The sequence below is a fragment of the Oncorhynchus masou genome, chromosome 29, assembly GCF_036934945.1.
Source record: "Oncorhynchus masou masou isolate Uvic2021 chromosome 29, UVic_Omas_1.1, whole genome shotgun sequence".
Taxonomy (NCBI): Eukaryota; Metazoa; Chordata; class Actinopteri; order Salmoniformes; family Salmonidae; genus Oncorhynchus; species Oncorhynchus masou.
This window is the reverse complement of record NC_088240.1, coordinates 4339186-4361656: the sequence shown is the minus strand read 5'-3', so window position 1 is coordinate 4361656 and position 22471 is coordinate 4339186.

The window sequence follows — 22471 nt, the reverse complement described above, 5'->3', positions numbered from 1 at the left end:
GAGTGGCCAGTTCATCTTGGATAGTGTCGGAAAGGCCTTTCAGAAAGCACACCGTGAGCACCTCGTTGTTCCAGCCACTCGCTGCTGCCACCGTGCGGAACTGGATGGCATAGTCCGTCACGCTGCACCAACCTTGATGGAGAGTCAGGAGCTGTTTGGCTGAGTCAGAACCACTGCTTGGGCCTTGAAACACTCGTTTGAATTCCTCAGCAAAGGCAGAGTAGCTGGCACAGCAGGAACTATGGGCATCCCACACAGCAGTAGCCCAGGCCAGGGCTTTTTCCGACAGCAGGGTGATGATATATGCGATCTTAGACCGGTCGGTGGGAAACGACGAGGGTTGCAGCTCAAAGGAGAGAGAACATTGAGTGAGAAAGCCTTTACAAGCACTTGGATCACCTGAGAACCGTTGGGGAGGTGGAAGACGAGGTTCAGCCAGGGGGTTAACTGCCATGGGTACGTGAACCTGAGGTACTGGAACGGGAACTGTTGCCGGGGTAAGTCGATCAGATATTTGCTTAATGGAAGTCAGCATCTCCGACAGAAGATGAGAATGTCTAGCCATTAAGGCCTCTTGCTGAACCAGGGCGGCTTCGTGGCGTTGGACAGTCTCCTGGTGGTGGGACAGCGTGGCAAAAAGGTCATGGGAACTGGCTGCCTCTGGGTTCATATTTGGCTCTGTGTTTCTGTCAGGACCCGGTTTCGAACCTGGGTCTCCGGAGTGAGAAACAGTCACTTAACCAACTGAGCCACGAATAGACAGCAGAACCCAGAAGATGAGGCAGACACAGCAGTACTTAAGACGGTGTATTTAATAAAGAAAAAATCCTAAAATACAAAAATGGCAAATCCAAAAGGTGGTAGGTAAAACACAAAAAGACCTCAAAAGAAACTCACCAAAAATAAACAAAAACAAAAAACAGAATACCACAAGAACGTCACCCGGAATCGACAAGAGCACACAGAACACTAGGGCAGGGTGCTAACATACAAACACAGAGCACAGAACTGAGGGAAACAAAGGGTTTAAATACAATCAGGGGAAACGAGACACAGGTGCAAATAATAATGGGGATCAAGGGAAAAACATAGGGACAAAAAGCACAATGGGGGCATCTACTGACCAAAACCCGGAACAACCCTGGCCAAATCCTGACAGACAGCTGTGAGGACCAGAACTACACAGCACACAATGACAGCTGTGAGTTCCAGAACTACACAGCACACAATGACAGTTGTGAGTTCCAGAACTACACAGTACACAATGACAGCTGTGAGGGCCAGAACTACACAGCACACAATGACAGCTGTGTGGGCCAGAACTACACAGCACACAATGACAGCTGTGTGGGCCAGAACTACACAGCACACAATGACAGCTGTGTGGGCCAGAACTACACAGCACACAATGACAGCTGTGTGGGCCAGAACTACACAGCACACAATGACAGCTGTGTGGGCCAGAACTACACAGCACACAATGACAGCTGTGAGGGCCAGAACTACACAGCACACAATGACAGCTGTGTGGGCATGTCTGAGCATCTAAAGCACATCAAATCTTGTCTATGACACAGACTCATTTTATTCCCTCAGCTGAGAAGGAATGCTCGTTCTACTGAGATGCACAGTTACAGGCAGTTCCAACTAAAATGCAACCCACTATCAGGGAATTTCTACCACAAAATGTGACTACTATATTCAGGTCCAAAATGGCGACCGGCAAGTTCAGCATGGTGGCAGCACTTTTCATTTATGTGTTTGTTTTAAATGTCACCGGAAATCATTGCGTCTGCAACCTAGATGAAAGAATAGTAAATTCTCAGCAACTTCTCAGTCATGCAAACACTTTGGATAGGCATTCAGCACTTCTTATTTGAAAGGACTGTGACATACACCAAACTTTCATAGCACCTTGGCACAAACCAAAACGATCATCGAAGGCCAGTCTGAAATCACAGATGAATGGTGGAGATCTTATAATAACTCTCTGCCTTCTTTTATCGGGGGATATCCATCAATGCCCTGGACCTCAGTTTATCACCAACCCCATCAAACGGCCTGTGCACCCAGGCTCCTCTTGGGAACGTTGGCATAAGAGTAACAGCAAAGCCTGGGTATGTTAGGAAATGCGCGCAGTGGATTCATTTAAAATGCAGCGATCCTAGCTTTGGACATGGGGTCAATGAAGCTTACCGTTGCTGTCTGTGTGCTGTACCCGCGGGGTGTGTGAGCATTGAAGGGAGAGTTGGTCCAGAGGACTTACCGAGGGTGGAGAGTAGCACTGGAGGAGGGAGGGTCCACAGCCGAGGGTGGAGAGTAGCACTGGAGGAGGGAGGGTCCACAGCCGAGGGTGGAGAGTAGCACCTGGGGAGGGGGGGTCCACAGCCGAGGGTGCAGAGTGCACCGGAGGAGGGAGGGTCCACAGCCGAGGGTGGAGAGTAGCACCGGAAGAGGGGGGGTCCACAGCGGAGGGTGGAGAGTAGCACTGGAGGAGGGGGGGTCCACAGCGGAGGGTGGAGAGTGCACTGGAGGAGGGAGGGTCCACAGCGGAGGGTGGAGAGTAGCACCGGAGGAGGGGGGGTCCACAGCGGAGGGTGGAGAGTGCACTGGAGGAGGGAGGGTCCACAGCGGAGCGGAGACCACCAGAGGTGAGTGACGGGGGACACGGTGGTGAGGACGATGGAGTGGCACCTGGGAAGGGGTGCTCCATGGCAACAGAGGCGCCACCAGAGGCAGTGCAGTGGGAAGATGGCAGCGCAGTGGGAGGCGAGTTGCAAGTGGATCGGGAATTCAATGAGGCCTTTGGGAAGAAAGGCTTACATTTTGTGCACGTCAATATCCGAAGCCTACTTCCGAAGATCGATGAGATACGCCTGTTGGGTTGCAAATCAGAGATGGGTGTCTTATGTTTTACTGAGACATGGTTGGATTCATCTGTTTTTGACCAGAACTACACAGCACACAATGACATCTGTGAGGGCCAGAACTACACAGCACACAATGACAGCTGTGAGGGCCAAAACTACACAGCACACAATGACAGCTGTGAGGGCCAGAACTACACAGCACACAATGACAGCTGTGAGTTCCAGAACTACACAGCACACAATGACAGTTGTGAGTTCCAGAACTACACAGTACACAATGACAGCTGTGAGGGCCAGAACTACACAGCACACAATGACAGCTGTGTGGGCCAGAACTACACAGCACACAATGACAGTTGTGAGTTCCAGAACTACACAGTACACAATGACAGCTGTGAGGGCCAGAACTACACAGCACACAATGACAGCTGTGTGGGCCAGAACTACACAGCACACAATGACAGCTGTGAGGGCCAGAACTACACAGCACACAATGACAGCTGTGTGGGCCAGAACTACACAGCACACAATGACAGCTGTGTGGGCCAGAACTACACAGCACACAATGACAGCTGTGAGGGCCAGAACTACACAGCACACAATGACAGCTGTGAGGGCCAGAACTACACAGCACACAATGACAGCTGTGTGGGCCAGAACTACACAGCACACAATGACAGCTGTGAGGGCCAGAACTACACAGCACACAATGACAGCTGTGAGGGCCAGAACTACACAGCACACAATGACAGCTGTGAGGGCCAGAACTACACAGCACACAATGACAGCTGTGAGGGCCAGAACTACACAGCACACAATGACAGCTGTGAGGGCCAGAACTACACAGCACACAATGACAGCTGTGAGTTCCAGAACTACACAGTACACAATGACAGCTGTGAGGGCCAGAACTACACAGCACACAATGACAGCTGTGTGGGCCAGAACTACACAGCACACAATGACAGCTGTGTGGGCCAGAACTACACAGCACACAATGACAGCTGTGAGGGCCAGAACTACACAGCACACAATGACAGCTGTGAGGGCCAGAACTACACAGCACACAATGACAGCTGTGAGGGCCAGAACTACACAGCACACAATGACAGCTGTGAGGGCCAGAACTACACAGCACACAATGACAGCTGTGAGTTCCAGAACTACACAGTACACAATGACAGCTGTGAGGGCCAGAACTACACAGTACACAATGACAGCTGTGTGTGCCAGAACTACACAGCACACAATGACATCTGTGAGGGCCAGAACTACACAGCACACAATGACAGCTGTGAGGGCCAAAACTACACAGCACACAATGACAGCTGTGAGGGCCAGAACTACACAGCACACAATGACAGCTGTGAGTTCCAGAACTACACAGCACACAATGACAGTTGTGAGTTCCAGAACTACACAGTACACAATGACAGCTGTGAGGGCCAGAACTACACAGCACACAATGACAGCTGTGTGGGCCAGAACTACACAGCACACAATGACAGCTGTGTGGGCCAGAACTACACAGCACACAATGACAGCTGTGAGGGCCAGAACTACACAGCACACAATGACAGCTGTGAGGGCCAGAACTACACAGCACACAATGACAGCTGTGAGGGCCAGAACTACACAGCACACAATGACAGCTGTGAGTTCCAGAACTACACAGTACACAATGACAGCTGTGAGTTCCAGAACTACACAGTACACAATGACAGCTGTGAGGGCCAGAACTACACAGCACACAATGACAGCTGTGTGAGCCAGAACTACACAGCACACAATGACAGCTGTGTGGGCCAGAACTACACAGCACACAATGACAGCTGTGAGGGCCAGAACTACACAGCACACAATGACAGCTGTGTGGGCCAGAACTACACAGCACACAATGACAGCTGTGTGGGCCAGAACTACACAGCACACAATGACAGCTGTGAGGGCCAGAACTACACAGCACACAATGACAGCTGTGAGGGCCAGAACTACACAGCACACAATGACAGCTGTGAGGGCCAGAACTACACAGCACACAATGACAGCTGTGAGTTCCAGAACTACACAGTACACAATGACAGCTGTGAGTTCCAGAACTACACAGTACACAATGACAGCTGTGAGGGCCAGAACTACACAGCACACAATGACAGCTGTGTGAGCCAGAACTACACAGCACACAATGACAGCTGTGTGGGCCAGAACGACACAGCACACAATGACAGCTGTGAGGGCCAGAACTACACAGCACACAATGACAGCTGTGAGTTCCAGAACTACACAGTACACAATGACAGCTGTGAGGGCCAGAACTACACAGCACACAATGACAGCTGTGAGGGCCAGAACTACACAGCACACAATGACAGCTGTGAGGGCCAGAACTACACAGCACACAATGACAGCTGTGTGGGCCAGAACTACACAGCACACAATGACAGCTGTGTGGGCCAGAACTACACAGCACACAATGACAGCTGTGTGGGCCAGAACTACACAGCACACAATGACAGCTGTGTGGGCCAGAACTACACAGTACACAATGACAGCTGTGAGTGCCAGAACTACACAGCACACAATGACAGCTGTGAGGGCCAGAACTACACAGCACACAATGACAGCTGTGTGGGCCAGAACTACACAGCACACAATGACAGCTGTGTGGGCCTGAACTACACAGCACACAATGACAGCTGTGTGAGCATGTCTGAGCATCTAAAGCACATCATATCTTGTCTATGACACAGACTCATTTTATTCCCTCAGCTGAGAAGGAATGCTCGTTCTACTGAGATGCACAGTTACAGGCAGTTACACCTAAAATGCAACCCACTATCAGGGAATTTCTACCACAAAATGTGACTACTATATTCAGGTCCAAAATTGCGACCGGCAAGTTCAGCATGGTGGCAGCACTTTTCATTTATGTGTTTGTTTTAAATGTCACCGGAAATCATTGCGTCTGCAACCTAGATGAAAGAATAGTAAATTCTCAGCAACTTCTCAGTCATGCAAACACTTTGGATAGGCATTCAGCACTTCTTATTTGAAAGGACTGTGACATACACCAAACTTTCATAGCACCTTGGCACAAACCAAAACGATCATCGAAGGCCAGTCTGAAATCACAGATGAATGGTGGAGATCTTATAATAACTCTCTGCCTTCTTTTATCGGGGGATATCCATCAATGCCCTGGACCTCAGTTTATCACCAACCCCATCAAACGGCCTGTGCACCCAGGCTCCTCTTGGGAACGTTGGCATAAGAGTAACAGCAAAGCCTGGGTATGTTAGGAAATGCGCGCAGTGGATTCATTTAAAATGCAGCGATCCTAGCTTTGGACATGGGGTCAATGAAGCTTACCGTTGCTGTCTGTGTGCTGTACCCGCGGGGTGTGTGAGCATTGAAGGGAGAGTTGGTCCAGAGGACTTACCGAGGGTGGAGAGTAGCACTGGAGGAGGGAGGGTCCACAGCCGAGGGTGGAGAGTAGCACTGGAGGAGGGAGGGTCCACAGCCGAGGGTGGAGAGTAGCACCTGGGGAGGGGGGGTCCACAGCCGAGGGTGCAGAGTGCACCGGAGGAGGGAGGGTCCACAGCCGAGGGTGGAGAGTAGCACCGGAGGAGGGGGGGTCCACAGCGGAGGGTGGAGAGTAGCACTGGAGGAGGGGGTGTCCACAGCGGAGGGTGGAGAGTAGCACTGGAGGAGGGAGGGTCCACAGCAGAGGGTGGAGAGTAGCACCGGAGGAGGGAGGGTCCACAGCCGAGGGTGGAGAGTAGCACCGGAGGAGGGGGGGTCCACAGCGGAGGGTGGAGAGTAGCACTGGAGGACGGGGTGTCCACAGCCGAGGGTGGAGAGTAGCACCGGAGGAGGGGGGGTCCACAGCGGAGGGTGGAGAGTAGCACTGGAGGAGGGAGGGTCCACAGCGGAGGGTGGAGAGTAGCACCGGAGTAGGGGGGGTCCACAGCGGAGGGTGGAGAGTGCACTGGAGGAGGGAGGGTCCACAGCGGAGCGGAGACCACCAGAGGTGAGTGACGGGGGACACGGTGGTGAGGACGATGGAGTGGCACCTGGGAAGGGGTGCTCCATGGCAACAGAGGCGCCACCAGAGGCAGTGCAGTGGGAAGATGGCAGCGCAGATGGAGGCGAGTTGCAAGTGGATCGGGAATTCAATGAGGCCTTTGGGAAGAAAGGCTTACATTTTGTGCACGTCAACATCCGAAGCCTACTTCCGAAGATCGATGAGATACGCCTGTTGGTTTGCAAATCAGAGATGGGTGTCTTATGTTTTACTGAGACATGGTTGGATTCATCTGTTTTTGACTCAGAAATTGAGATGGGTAATTACTCTGTAGTCAGGAAGGATCGGAACGGTGGAGGAATATGTGGGTTTGGAAGATCAGACATTACTTTTAACGTCAGTATGGATTTAAAAGCTGATCTGGAGATTGTCTGGCTGGATATCTGCCTTCCCAAAACCAAGCCGATTTTGTTGGGTGTGTGTTATAGGCCGCCCAATCAGAATGCATTCTATGAAGGTCTTGAAATTGTGTTGTCAAACTGTAATGATTCCCTGTTGAAGGAAATACTTTTGTTAGGGGATTTCAATACTGATGTCTGCAAAAAGAATAGCCCAACCCACAATGTATTTATGCACTTTTGTAGATCACTTGCTCTGACCCAAATTATAAAAGATCACACCAGGATATGTGGAACAGTGCAAAGTACAATTGACTTAATATTGGTGTCTGATCAATCTAAAATATCGCAGTGGAGCAATAGTCTATGAATGAATCCGTGATCATTTTAGCACATTTTGCACAAGGAGGATTTTTAAAGATATATTTAAGTGTCACAAAAACATTAGACGGGACAGGGTAAAGCAGAGATCTAGCCCTTGGTTTATTCATGAGATTCTAGAATCTATCCGAGCAAGGAATAAGGCCTTTAAGGTACGTAAGAACTCTAAAGAGCAGCATGATTTTGTCCTATATAAACATCACAGACATGAAGCACGGAGCAGGACGGATCAAGCTTAGAGGGGTTATTTTGCTGAGAAAATCATTGAGAACAAGAATGACCCTAAAAAGCTTCGGAAATCATTTAAGGAACTAGGCTTTACTAGTACTACCAAAAATAAAATAAACAGTATTGGACTGAACATCAGTGGGGAGATGGTATATGAAAAAGCAGAGGTCGCCAATGAATGCAACTCTTTTTTTTACTACTGTTGCCAGCAAGCTGGTTAGCAAGCTGCCTACTAGTTCTGGTTTGAATGGAAGCAACCAAGTCAAGAAGTATTATGTAGAGTTAGGGGTTTGGCCAAGCTCTTTTTCTTTTGCAAAGGTAGCAACAGCCAAAATAGTCAGTACGCTGGCAGAGTTTAAATGCTCCAAAGCCACAGGCCTGGATAATATTCCTGCAAGGTTTCTAATAGATTCTGCTGAGCAAATTGGCCCTTGTATTACGCATATTGTTAATCTCTCTCTTGAAAAAGGCACCTTTCCCAGGAACATGAAACAAGTTAAAGTTATACCTCGGTAGAAGAAGGGGATAAATTCTGACCCTGGGAATTATAGGCCTGTATATATCCCCTGTGTAACATCAAAGATCCTGGAGAGAATTGTACACGAGCAGATGTATGAATATGATAACATACAGGGTCTAATGTATGATTTTCAGTCGGGTTTTAGAAAAACATCTTCATGTCTACTTTACTTGACTGACTTCATCAGGAAAGATATTGATGAGGGAAATCTGTGTGGAATGGTACTGCTTGACCTACAGAAGGCCTTTGATACAGTTAACCACTGTCTCCTACTCTCCAAACTGGAGGCACTGGGGTTAAACTACAGAAGGCCTTTGATGCAGTCAACCACTGTCTCCTAATCTCCAAACTGGAGGCACTGGGGTTAAACTACAGAAGGCCTTTGATACAGTTCACCACTGTCTCCTAATCTCCAAACTGGAGGCACTGGGGTTAAGCACTATCCCTCTAGGCTGGGTAAAGTCCTATTTATTAGGTTGGGAGCAAGTAGTAGAGGTTAATGGTTCACTATCTCAGGCTAAACCAATGAGTTGTGGCGTTCCGCAGGGGAGCGTGCTTGGGCCACTGCTGTTTTTATTGTATATTAACAATATGAAAGATGCTTTTTCTTGACATCTTTTCCTTTATGCAGATGACTCTACACTTCTGGTGTCTCACAAAAGTAAAAATATGTTGGAGAGCAGACTTAGCACAGAGCTGACTAACTTTAGCAAATGGCTTGGAGATAATAAGCTATCTCTGCACTTAGGGAAAACTGAAGAAATTATTTTGGGATCCAGACCTAAATTGTTTTGGTCCTCTGAAATCAGAGTGGAGTTAGGGGGTGAGGTGCTGACTACTAAAACCTCTGTTAGCTACCTGGGATGTATCCTTGATGGAAGCTTGGGAGGTGTGAGCATGGCCAATAAGGTTCTAGGGAAGGTTAATGCCAGGACTACATTTTTGTCTAGAAAGTCCAAGCTGCTTGGACTCCATGAAAGTGTTAGCTACTGCCCTCATTCAATGCCATTTTGACTATGCTAGTACTTCCTGGTTTGGGGGCTTATCTAAACGTATGAAGGAGAAGCTCCAGATAGCCCAGAATAAGCTGATCAGGGAAGTATTGAAGGTGAGTCCATGTACTCACATAGGCAGGAGCTGCTTTCAGGAACTAAACTGGCTGCCTGTTGAGAGTTTCCCAGATTAGACTAGGTTTGGTTTACAGGAGTATTTATGGTCCTGCGCCCAGATATCTAAGTCATTACGTTCCTCGTGTTCGGGATGCACACAATCACAGCACCAGATCAGGTGTTGCTGAGGTGTGCTTATACAGGTTCCGGGGTAATGCTGGGAAAGGTACTGTCTTGTATAGTGGAGCCTCAGAATGGAATGAGTTGCCACTGCCTATGAAAACAACGTCCTCTCTGGACAGCTTTAAACATAAAGTAGAAATGTGTTTGATGTCTTCTGTGCCCATATGAATAACTCCTATGACGTAACTGGAATGAAGACATAGATGTTCTTCTTCTCTGTTTTTGATGAGGTAGATGTTCTTCTTCTCTGTTTTTGATGAGATATATGTTCTTCTTCTCTGTTTTTGAAGACATAGATGTTCTTCTTCTCTGTTTTTGATGAGATAGATGTTCTTCTTCTCTGTTTTTGATGAGATAGATGTTCTTCTATGTTTTGGTTTTATTATTTCACTGCCATACTGTGTTTAACTGTGTTGGATCTTGTCCAGCCATCTTGTCTCAAAAGGACCTCAATGGAAATAAGTCCCAGACTTTATTGTGTGTTATCCTCTGATTTTACTCATGTGCATGTAATGGCTTTTTCAAGTTTTATGTGTGCTTGTTGTTTTTAAATGGTCGAATTAATAAACTAAACTTAAATCTAAATTATGTAAACTCATTATTGGTTTGATGAAAGGTTGTGATGAACAGGTTCTGGTATTGTTCTCTTTTTGTTCTCATTTTGAAAAGATGCCCTTTGCACTCTTTGTTGGTCTACTTCTAGTAGCTATTTTTATTAAGCAATAGCACTTCAGAAAACAACTGTTATTGTTGCTGTAAATGTGAGGAGCTACATTTCCAACTCCCAGCTGTCTGTGATGCCATCTTTGTCCTATAATGATGTCCTTAATGTGCAGTGAGAGTATAGAGAATCCTTCCTGTTGTTCATCACCATCCAGAGAATGAAGAACGGCTCTTATTTATACCGTCTCAGAGACTCTCGGCACGACCTCTAACCAGTCGTCCATTTCACACATTGTTTTTTTAAATGAATGATACAGAAAGTGAAATTGAACACGGTAATGCAGCTATATTCCAATTACTAAGCTTCACTACAATATACAACCCATCTAAAAAATATTACAATACTGTACAATTTAAACATGGTTTTGTCTCAAAAATATCAGTTCGAGACAACCCAAATATATAAATGAGAAATCAGAAAGAATTGTCAGACTCGGGAACTGGTTGTAGAAAGATGAGCTCTGAGTTTCCAACTTGGAAAGTATCAGAATTAACCAACAGGAAGCTCTATGCAAAAAAACATAGGTACATACAGGAAGCTCTATGCAAAAAAACATAGGTACATTTTTACTTGGAGTTTCTGTGTTGTCATGAAAGCACCAAAAAAACGAACCGGAAACATTGAGAAACCAATACGAAAAAAAAACAGGATGATATCAATGTGTTGGTAGACAAAATGGAATGGTATTTAGTCCTTAAAGAATGGCAAATCATTCAAATGAAGCACGTTTTATATATATATATATATGTATATATATATATATTGACTTGTTTGCCAACAAGTTGATTAACGAGTCAATTAACAAGTCGTGGTGTGATCAAAACAGCGTCTCTCTCTCTCTATGTATATATATAGTAAGAAGGGCGGGGGTGTATGCCTTATGATTAACGAGTCATGGTGTGATCATAACAGATTAAAATGGAAAGATATGTGCTGCACCTTTCTTGACGCTGGCTTTGAGCCAGTCGGTCACAAATGCTCAGATGTTGACACGGTCTTTTGACTGAAAAGTGAGACTGAAAGCAAACATAAAAACATTGTTTACTTCAACTGAGCAAAAGTGCAGACAGCTGAACCACTTCCCTCTGATTGCAAGCAGCAGTATAAAGCTCTTGATCAAATCAAATGTTATTTGTCACACGCGCCGGATACAACAAGTGACCTTACAGTGAAATGCGTGCTCACAAGCCCCTAACCAACAATGCAGTTAAAAAATAAAAATATGATTAAGAAATAAAAGTAACAAGTAATTAAAGAGCAGCAGTAAAATAACAATAGCGAGACTATATACAGGGAGGTTCCGGTACAGAGTCAATGTGGAGGCTATATACAGGGTATTACGGTACAGAGTCAATGTGGAGGCTATATACAGGGTATTACGGTACAGAGTCAACGTGAAGATCCAGTTTGACTCTTTTTCATCCTAGTTATAGAGCCAACCAATGAAGTTTCTGTTCATACTGGAACACTGAAACTAGTCTTTGCATGTTATCTCGTTTGAATAATATTTGTGTTGGCAATGAACCATACTGTCACGCCCTGACCGTAGATTCCTTTGTATGTTTCTATTTTTCGTGTGGTGTGTGGTGGGTGGGTATTCTATGTTGTATGTCTAGGCGTTGTGTTTCCATGTTTAGGCCTGGTAAGGTTCCCAATCAGAGGCAGCTGGTTATCGTTGTCTCTGATTGAGAACCATACTTAGGCAGCCTTTTTCCCCACTCTTGTTTGTGGGTGGCTATTTTCCATTTCAGTGTTTTTCTGTTCATGGTGTGTGGATTTATGTTTGCACATGATGTGTAAAGTTTGACTGTTGTTTTTAAACCGGTTCTAGGTTTACCTCTGACATACAGTATCTAGGAGGTTTCCACGGATACAGATTAATGTAAATCCTGGATCTACATGGAATATTATTTTTAGTCTAGGACTAAAATTTATTCTGTGTCCGTTTTAACTGCCCCATGGTGTATTTACCTGTCCAGTCTGTGGTGACTGGCCCAAGGTGTATGTACCTGTCCAGTCTGTGGTGACTGCTGTATGTACCTGTCCAGTCTGTGGTGACTGGTGTATGTCCCTGTCCAGTCTGTGGTGACTGGTTCAGTTCCTCAGCCCACTGCGGTATGAAGTCTTGACGCTCCTCTTGACAAGATCCATCCTCAGTCACCCTGGTCAGGAGGGAGATGTTTCTGATCTGCGAGGACTGGTACAGGACAACTGATTTGGACTCACAAAGAGTCACATTCTTTTCACTACATAGACAGACAAACCTGAACTACCCTGCTCAGTTCTGCAGCAAGTTCCCTAATGACGTGAATGTAAACCTGTTTCTGTTTCTGAGTTGTTTACCAGACATTACACAGCACACAACACCACCTGTCCTCGTGAAAACTGTGCCATTAGCGACACCTTGTGGTGAAACAAAACAATGTGTTTTTTGTATTTTTTTTCCCTTTGTGTTTTGTTGTTGTAATGCATACATTTGACCACTAGATGGCACTGTGAGGTAATTATTGATAAAGTATCTCCTGCCAAATGGCATGGCTGGGTTCAATTCAGTTTTCAGATCAGCAATGAGGATGTGGATTGAAATGACGTTTTTAATTAAAGAATCTTCATAGAAAAAAACAACAGTGTTTTCTATCCACTTCCTGACTTGACCCCAACCAGCTACCCCCAGCTCCAGTCTCTCCCTCAAACCTCCACACAGATCCTTACCTTAACTCAACTTAGTAAATGTCCTAAAGTTGTGTCATGTGACAAACCACACAACATCATCCAATAGCATTGTAGCAATACCATTACACCCTCCCCCAGCTCCAGGAAGTACTGTTTGATGTCATACCAACAGTCGGGCTTTTCATTCAAACATCAAAGATCCACCACCATATTTTACAGGAGGGCTGAGGTATTTTCTACCTGTGTATTGTTTTTTTTCAGTGGACAAAATCCACCCCTGGTGGGCGTGGCCAAAGAGCTCTATTTTTCCTGTCATATGACCAAAGCAACAAGCAAAACAGGAAATCTCCACCCCCCCAAAAAATATATGTATTTTTTTCTGAACTAAAAAAGTGTGGTGCTCAAAACAGGTGCCCTGAATGACAAGTCGCCACTGATAATACAGTGCCTTGCGAAAGTATTCGGCCCCCTTGAACTTTGCGACCTTTTGCCACATTTCAGGCTTCAAACATAAAGATATAAAACTGTATTTTTTTGTGAAGAATCAACAACAACTGGGACACAATCATGAAGTGGAACGACATTTATTGGATATTTCAAACTTTTTTAACAAATCAAAACTGAAAAATTGGGCGTGCAAAATTATTCAGCCCCTTTACTTTCAGTGCAGCAAACTCTCTCCAGAAGTTCAGTGAGGATTTTTAAAGTGACGGGGATCAGGGAATTATTTACATTGTGGTGTCTAATATTTACGTACATTGCATTCGGGAAAAGTGACTTTTTCCACATTTTGTTACGTTACGGCATTATTATAAAATAAGTTAAATGTTTTTTTCCTCATTAATGTACAATACCTTGTCACGGTGCTGACTTTTGCCCGTCGCCTGCAGCAAAAGCCTCTCCTCTGGTGGGCGTGGCCAAAGACCTCTCCTCTGGTGGGCGTGGCCAAAGGCCTCTCCTCTGGTGGGCGTGGCCAAAGGCCTCCCCTCTGGTGGGCGTGGCCAAATAACTCCCCTCTGGTGGGCGTGGCCAAAGACCTCTCCTCTGGCTGGACCTCTCCTCTGGCTGAGTACTGTAGGATTTTAGTCTCTTCGGTGTAACAAGGGCCTAGCCGTGAGGCCCCACCAACTCAGTGGACAAACCCACCCCTGGTGGGCGTGGCCAAAGACCTCTCCTCTGGCTGGGCAGAGGACGGGATAGAGGCCCCACCAACTCAGTGGACAAACCCACCCCTGGTAGGCGTGGCCAAAGAAGGTTGGGAGTTTTCTGACTCCCACAGACGAGTTCATTCTCCCAATTCTTCCAATGTTAGTTCCTTCAGCACTGATGCCCATAGGCATTCTTCCGTTGGGGCGTTGGTTTGGTAGGTCTGTTCATACCACTCCTCCTCAGTCTTCCTGAAGTGTGATTCTTGTTTAATGCCCTGTACTTGAAGTTCCCGTACATTTGGCTCCCTCTGCTGGTCAATTGCTGTTGTGGCAGCTTCTTCTTTTATTCCACAGTCAATAGTTGGTCTTAGAGCCCATAAATGTGGCTCTGGATCTGGACCGGCCACTGAGGGAGGGGTCTGATCTTTTTTTGCCTTTTGCCACAACCCCTTAAATGTTACACATATTTTTTGTTACCCTTCCCTAGATCTGTGCCTAGACAAAATCCTGTCTTGGCGCTCTACGGACAATTTCTTCGACCTCATGTCTTAGTTTTTGCTCTAACAAACACTGTCAACTGGGGGACCTTTATATAGTCAGGTGTGTGCCTTTCCAAACCATGTCCAATCAAATTAATTTACCACAGGTGGACTCCAAGTTGAAGAAAATCTCAAGGATGATCAATGGAAATAGGATGCACCTGAGCTCAATTTTGAATCTCATAGCAAAGGGTCTGGATAAATCAAATTAAATAAAATGTTATTAGTCACATGCGCCAAATACAACAGGTGTAGTAGACCTCACAGTGAAATGCTGAATACAAAAGGTGGAGTAGACCTCACAGTGAAATGCTGAATACAACAGGTGTAGGTAGACCTCACAGTGAAATGCTGAATACAACTGGTGTAGTAGACCTCACAGTGAAATGCTGAATACAACAGGTGTAGGTAGACCTCACAGTGAAATGCCGAATATAACAGGTGTAGTAGACCTCACAGTGAAATGCTGAATACAACAGGTGTAGTAGACCTCACAGTGAAATGCTGAATACAACAGGTGTAGTAGACCTCAAAGTGAAATGCTGAATACAACAGGTGTAGTAGACCTCACAGTGAAATGCTGAATACAACAGGTGGAGTAGACCTCACAGTGAAATGCTGAATACAACAGGTGGAGTAGACCTCACAGTGAAATGCTGAATACAACAGGTGTAGTAGACCTCACAGTGAAATGCTGAATACAACAGGTATTCAGGTCTACAGAGCTGGCCACCTGGCCAAACTGAGCAATTTGTCTACAGTATCTACAGGTTAACAGCAGTGTCTACAGTATCTACAGGTTAACAGCAGTGTCTACAGTATCTACAGGTTAACAGCAGTGCCCCCTGGAGGTGTCCCCCGACCCCCCATGACAAAAACCTGTATGGAATTAGCTTTAAAATGTCCAAGTTGGCTTGCAACAAAATGTCCCCATGGGGACAATAAAGTAAAGTATGTTAAATCCACTTCAATCAGTGTAGATGAAGGGAAGGGGACAGTTTAATAGAAGGGTTTTCAAGCCTTGCAACAATTTAGGATTTTAAAAAACAAGAAATGTATCCCTTTATTTAACTCGGCAAATTCTTATTTACAATGACAATTACCCAATTAACTACCCCCATGGGACTCCCAATCATGGGCAGGATGTGATACAGACTGGATGTATGGATTGTGTATGTGTGCCATTCAGAGGCTGAATGGGCAAGACAAAAACATGTAAGTGCCTTTGAACGGGACACGGTAGCAGGTGCCAGGGGTACCAGTTTGTGTCAAGAACTGCAACACTGCTAGGATTTTTACGCTCAACATTTTTCCTTGTTTATCAAGAACGGTCCACCACCCAAAAGACATCCAGCCAATTTGACACAACTGTGGGAAGCATTGGAGTCAACACGGGCCATCACCCCTGTGGAATGCTTTCGACACCTTGTAGAGTCCATACCTTGACGATTTGAGGCTGTTCCTAATGTTTGGTGAACTCAGTTGTGGAGTCTGTTGGTGAATGGGCAGGGACTGACCAAAAGTACCCAAAACAACCACAAACAGGTACCCAAAACAACCCAAAAGTACCCAAAACAACCACAAATGGTGTTTGGTGTAATCTCTCTGTTAGCATGTCGTGCAATCTCTCTGTAAACATGTAGTATAATCGCTCTGTTAGCATGTGGTGTAATCTCTCTGTTAGCATGTCGTGCAATCTCTCTGTTAGCATGTCGTGCAATCTCTCTGTAAACATGTAGTATAATCGCTCTGTTAGCATGTGGTGTAATCTCTCTGTTAGCATGTGGTGTAATCTCTCTGTTAGCATGTCGTGCAATCTCTCTGTAAACATGTAGTATAATCGCTCTGTTAGCATGTGGTGTAATCTCTCTGTTAGCATGTGGTGTAATCTCTCTGTTAGCATGTGGTGTAATCTCACTGTTAGCATGTGGTGTAATCTCACTGTTAGCATGTGGTGTAATCTCACTGTTAGCATGTGGTGTAATCTCTCTGTTAGCATGTGGTGTAATCTCTCTGTTAGCATGTGGTGTAATCTCTCTGTTAGCATGTGGTGTAATCTCACTGTTAGCATGTGGTGTAATCTCACTGTTAGCATGTGGTGTAATCTCTCTGTTAGCATGTGGTGTAATCTCACTGTTAGCATGTGGTGTCATCCTACTGTTAGCATGTGGTGTAATCTCTCTGTTAGCATGTGGTGTAATCTCTCTGTTAGCATGCTTTGCGTTGTGTGCGCTGCGTGCGTTGAAGATATCGTTCCCATAGCAACGATTAAAACATTCCCTAACCAGAAACCGTGGATTGATGGCAGCATTCGCGTGATACTGAAAGCGCGAACCACTGCTTTCAATCAGGGCAAGGTGTCTGGTAACATGACTGAATACAAACAGTGCAGCTATTCCCTCCGCAAGGCTATCAAACAAGCTAAGCGTCAGTACAGAGACAAAGTAGAATCTCAATTCAACGGCTCAGACACAAGCGGCATGTGGCAGGGTCTACAGTCAATCACGGACTACAGGAAGAAATCCAGCCCAGTCACGGACCAGGATGTCTTGCTCCCAGGCAGACTAAATAACTTTTTTGCCCGCTTTGAGGACAATACAGTGCCCCTGACAAGGCCTGCAACGGAAACATGCAGACTCCTTCAATTTAAAGCTCCAACAACCCTTTTTAAAGTGTCCTCTATCATGTGTATGTGTTTGGACAAAGGCTATTGTGGTTCTATTTGACCTTTTTAATTACATTTTTTCTTGATTGTGGACTTCAGGAAACAGCAGAAGGAACACCCCCCTATCCATATCGATGGAACAGTAGTGGAGAGAGTAGCAAGTTTTAAGTTCCTCGGCATACACATCACAGGCAAACTGAATTGGTCCACTCACACAGACCGCATCGTGAAGAAGGCGCAGCAGCGCCTCTTCAACCTCAGGAGGCTGAAGAAATTCGGCTTGTCACCAAAAGCACTCACAAACTTCTACAGATGCACAATCGAGAGCATCCTGGCGGGCTGTATCACCGCCTTGTACGGCAACTGCTCCGCCCTCAACCGTAAGGCTCTCCAGAGGGTAGTGAGGTCTGCACAACACATCACCGGGGGCAAACTACCTGCCCTCCAGGACACCTACACCACCCGATGTTACAGGAAGGCCATAAAGATCATTAAGGACATCAACCACCCGAGCCACTGCCTGTTCACCCCGCTATAATCCAGAAGGCGAGGTCAGTACAGGTGCATCAAAGCTGGGACCGAGAGACTGAAAAACAGCTTCTATCTCAAGGCCATCAGACTGTTAAACAGCCACCACTAACATTGAGTGGCTGCTGCCAACACACTGACACTGACTCATCTCCAGCCACTTTAATAATGGGAATTGATGGGAAATGATGTAAATATATCACTAGCCACTTTAAACAATGCTACCTTATATAATGTTACTTACCCTACATTATTCATCTCATATGCATACGTATATACTGTACTCTATATCATCGACTGCATCCTTATGTAATACATGTATCACTAGCCACTTTAACTATGCCACTTTGTTTACATACTCATCTCATATGTATATACTGTACTCGATACCATCTACTGTATCTTGCCTATGCTGCTCTGTACCATCACTCATTCATATATCCTTATGTACATATTCTTTATCCCCTTACACTGTGTATAAGACAGTAGTTTAGGAATTGTTAGTTAGATTACTTGTTGGTTATTACTGCATTGTCGGAACTAGAAGCACAAGCATTTCGCTACACTCGCATTAACATCTGCTAACCATGTGTATGTGACAAATAAAATTTGATTTGATTTGATGATTTGGTGTAATCTCTCTGTTAGCATGTGGTGTAATCTCTCTGTTAGCATGTGGTGTAATCTCTCTGTTAGCATGTGGTGTCATCCTACTGTTAGCATGTGGTGTAATCTCACTGTTAGCATGTGGTGTAATTTTACATTTACATTTAAGTCATTTAGCAGACGCTCTTATCCAGAGCGACTTACAAATTGGTGAATTCACCTTCTGACATCCAGTGGAACAGCCACTTTACAATAGTGCATCTAAATCATTTAAGGGGGGGGGTGAGAAGGATTACTTATCCTATCCTAGGTATTCCTTGAAGAGGTGGGGTTTCAGGTGTCTCCGGAAGGTGGTGATTGACTCTGCTGTCCTGGCGTCGTGAGGGAGTTTGTTCCACCATTGGGGGGCCAGAGCAGCGAACAGTTTTGACTGGGCTGAGCGGGAACTGTACTTCCTCAGTGGTAGGGAGGCGAGCAGGCCAGAGGTGGATGAACGCAGTGCCCTTGTTTGGGTGTAGGGCCTGATCAGAGCCTGGAGGTACTGCGGTGCCGTTCCCCTCACAGCTCCGTAGGCAAGCACCATGGTCTTGTAGCGGATGCGAGCTTCAACTGGAAGCCAGTGGAGAGAGCGGAGGAGCGGGGTGACGTGAGAGAACTTGGGAAGGTTGAACACCAGACGGGCTGCGGCGTTCTGGATGAGTTGTAGGGGTTTAATGGCACAGGCAGGGAGCCCAGCCAACAGCGAGTTGCAGTAATCCAGACGGGAGATGACAAGTGCCTGGATTAGGACCTGCGCCGCTTCCTGTGTGAGGCAGGGTCGTACTCTGCGGATGTTGTAGAGCATGAACCTACAGGAACGGGCCACCGCCATGATGTTGGTTGAGAACGACAGGGTGTTGTCCAGGATCACGCCAAGGTTCTTAGCGCTCTGGGAGGAGGACACAATGGAGTTGTCAACCGTGATGGCGAGATCATGGAACGGGCAGTCCTTCCCCGGGAGGAAGAGCAGCTCCGTCTTGCCGAGGTTCAGCTTGAGGTGGTGATCCGTCATCCACACTGATATGTCTGCCAGACATGCAGAGATGCGATTCGCCACCTGGTCATCAGAAGGGGGAAAGGAGAAGATTAATTGTGTGTCGTCTGCATAGCAATGATAGGAGAGACCATGTGAGGTTATGACAGAGCCAAGTGACTTGGTGTATAGCGAGAATAGGAGAGGGCCTAGAACAGAGCCCTGGGGGACACCAGTGGTGAGAGCGCGTGGCGAGGAGACAGATTCTCGCCATGCCACCTGGTAGGAGCGACCTGTCAGGTAGGACGCAATCCAAGCGTGGGCCGCGCCGGAGATGCCCAACTCGGAGAGGGTGGAGAGGAGGATCTGATGGTTCACAGTATCGAAGGCAGCCGATAGGTCTAGAAGGATGAGAGCAGAGGAGAGAGAGTTAGCTTTAGCAGTGCGGAGCGCCTCCGTGATACAGAGAAGAGCAGTCTCAGTTGAATGACTAGTCTTGAAACCTGACTGATTTGGATCAAGAAGGTCATTCTGAGAGAGATAGCGGGAGAGCTGGCCAAGGACGGCACGTTCAAGAGTTTTGGAGAGAAAAGAAAGAAGGGATACTGGTCTGTAGTTGTTGACATCGGAGGGATCGAGTGTAGGTTTTTTCAGAAGGGGTGCAACTCTCGCTCTCTTGAAGACGGAAGGGATGTAGCCAGCGGTCAGGGATGAGTTGATGAGCGAGGTGAGGTAAGGGAGAAGGTCTCTGGAAATGGTCTGGAGAAGAGAGGAGGGGATAGGGTCAAGCGGGCAGGTTGTTGGGCGGCCGGCCGTCACAAGAAGCGAGATTTCATCTGGAGAGAGAGGGGAGAAAGAGGTCAGAGCACAGGGTAGGGCAGTGTGAGCAGAACCAGCGGTGTCGTTTGACTTAGCAAACGAGGATCGGATGTCGTCGACCTTCTTTTCAAAATGGTTGACGAAGTCATCTGCAGAGAGGGAGGAAGGGGGGGGGGAGGAGGAATCAGGAGGGAGGAGAAGGTGGCAAAGAGCTTCCTAGGGTTAGAGGCAGATGCTTGGAATTTAGAGTGGTAGAAAGTGGCTTTAGCAGCAGAGACAGAGGAGGAAAATGTAGAGAGGAGGGAGTGAAAGGATGCCAGGTCCGCAGGGAGGTGAGTTTTCCTCCATTTCCGCTCGGCTGCCCGGAGCTCTGTTCTGTGAGCTCGCAATGAGTCGTCGAGCCACGGAGCGGGAGGGAGGACCGAGCCGGCCTGGAGGATAGGGGACATAGAGAGTCAAAGGATGCAGAAAGGGAAGAGAGGAGGGTTGAGGAGGCAGAATCAGGAGATAGGTTGGAGAAGATATGAGCAGAGGGAAGAGATGATAGGATGGAAGAGGAGAGAGTAGCGGGGGAGAGAGAGCGAAGGTTGGGACGGCGCGATACCATCCGAGTAGGGGCAGTGTGGGAAGTGTTGGATGAGAGCGAGAGGGAAAAGGATACAAGGTAGTGGTCGGAGACTTGGAGGGGAGTTGCAATGAGGTTAGTGGAAGAACAGCATCTAGTAAAGATGAGGTCGAGCATATTGCCTGCCTTGTGAGTAGGGGGGGGGGAAGGTGAGAGGGTGAGGTCAAAAGAGGAGAGGAGTGGAAAGAAGGAGGCAGAGAGGAATGAGTCAAAGGTAGACGTGGGGAGGTTAAAGTCGCCCAGGACTGTGAGAGGTGAGCCGTCCTCAGGAAAGGAGCTTATCAAGGCATCAAGCTCATTGATGAACTCTCCGAGGGAACCTGGAGGGCGATAAATGATAAGGATGTTAAGCTTGAAAGGGCTGGTAACTGTGACAGCATGGAATTCAAAGGAGGCGATAGACAGATGGGTAAGGGGAGAAAGAGAGAATGACCACTTGGGAGAGATGAGGATCCCGGTGCCACCACCCCGCTGACCAGAAGCTCTCGGGGTGTGCGAGAACACGTGGGCGGACGAAGAGAGAGCAGTAGGAGTAGCAGTGTTATCTGTGGTGATCCATGTTTCCGTCAGTGCCAAGAAGTCGAGGGACTGGAGGGAGGCATAGGCTGAGATGAACTCTGCCTTGTTGGCCGCAGATCGGCAGTTCCAGAGGCTACCGGAGACCTGGAACTCCACGTGGGTCGTGCGCGCTGGGACCACCAGATTAGGGTGGCCGCGGCCACGCGGTGTGGAGCGTTTGTATGGTCTGTGCAGAGAGGAGAGAACAGGGATAGATAGACACATAGTTGACAGGCTACAGAAGAGGCTACGCTAATGCAAAGGAGATTGGAATGACAAGTGGACTACACGTCTCGAATGTTCAGAAAGTTAAGCTTACGTAGCAAGAATCTTATTGACTAAAATGATTGAAATGATACAGTACTGCTGGAGTAGGCTAGCTGGCAGTGGCTGCGTTGTTGACTTTGTAGGCTAGCTGGCAGTGGCTGCGATGTTGACACTACACTAATCAAGTCGTTCCGTCGAGTGTAATAGTTACTACAGTGCTGCTATTTGGGGCAAGCTAGCTAGCTAGCAGTGTTGATTGCGTTACGTTACGTTAAAAGAACGACAATAGCTGGCTAGCTAACCTAGAAAATCGCTCTAGACTACACAATTGTCTTAGATACAAAGACGGCTATGTAGCTAGCTAGCTACGATCAAACAAATCAAACCGTTGTACTGTAATAGTTTCTACAGTGCTGCTATTCGGGGGCTAGCTGGCTAGCTAGCAGTGAAGATTGCGTTACGTTACGTTAAAAGAACGACAATAGCTGGCTAGCTAACCTAGAAAATCGCTCTAGACTACACAATTGTCTTAGATACAAAGACGGCTATGTAGCTAGCTAGCTACGATCAAACAAATCAAACCGTTGTACTGTA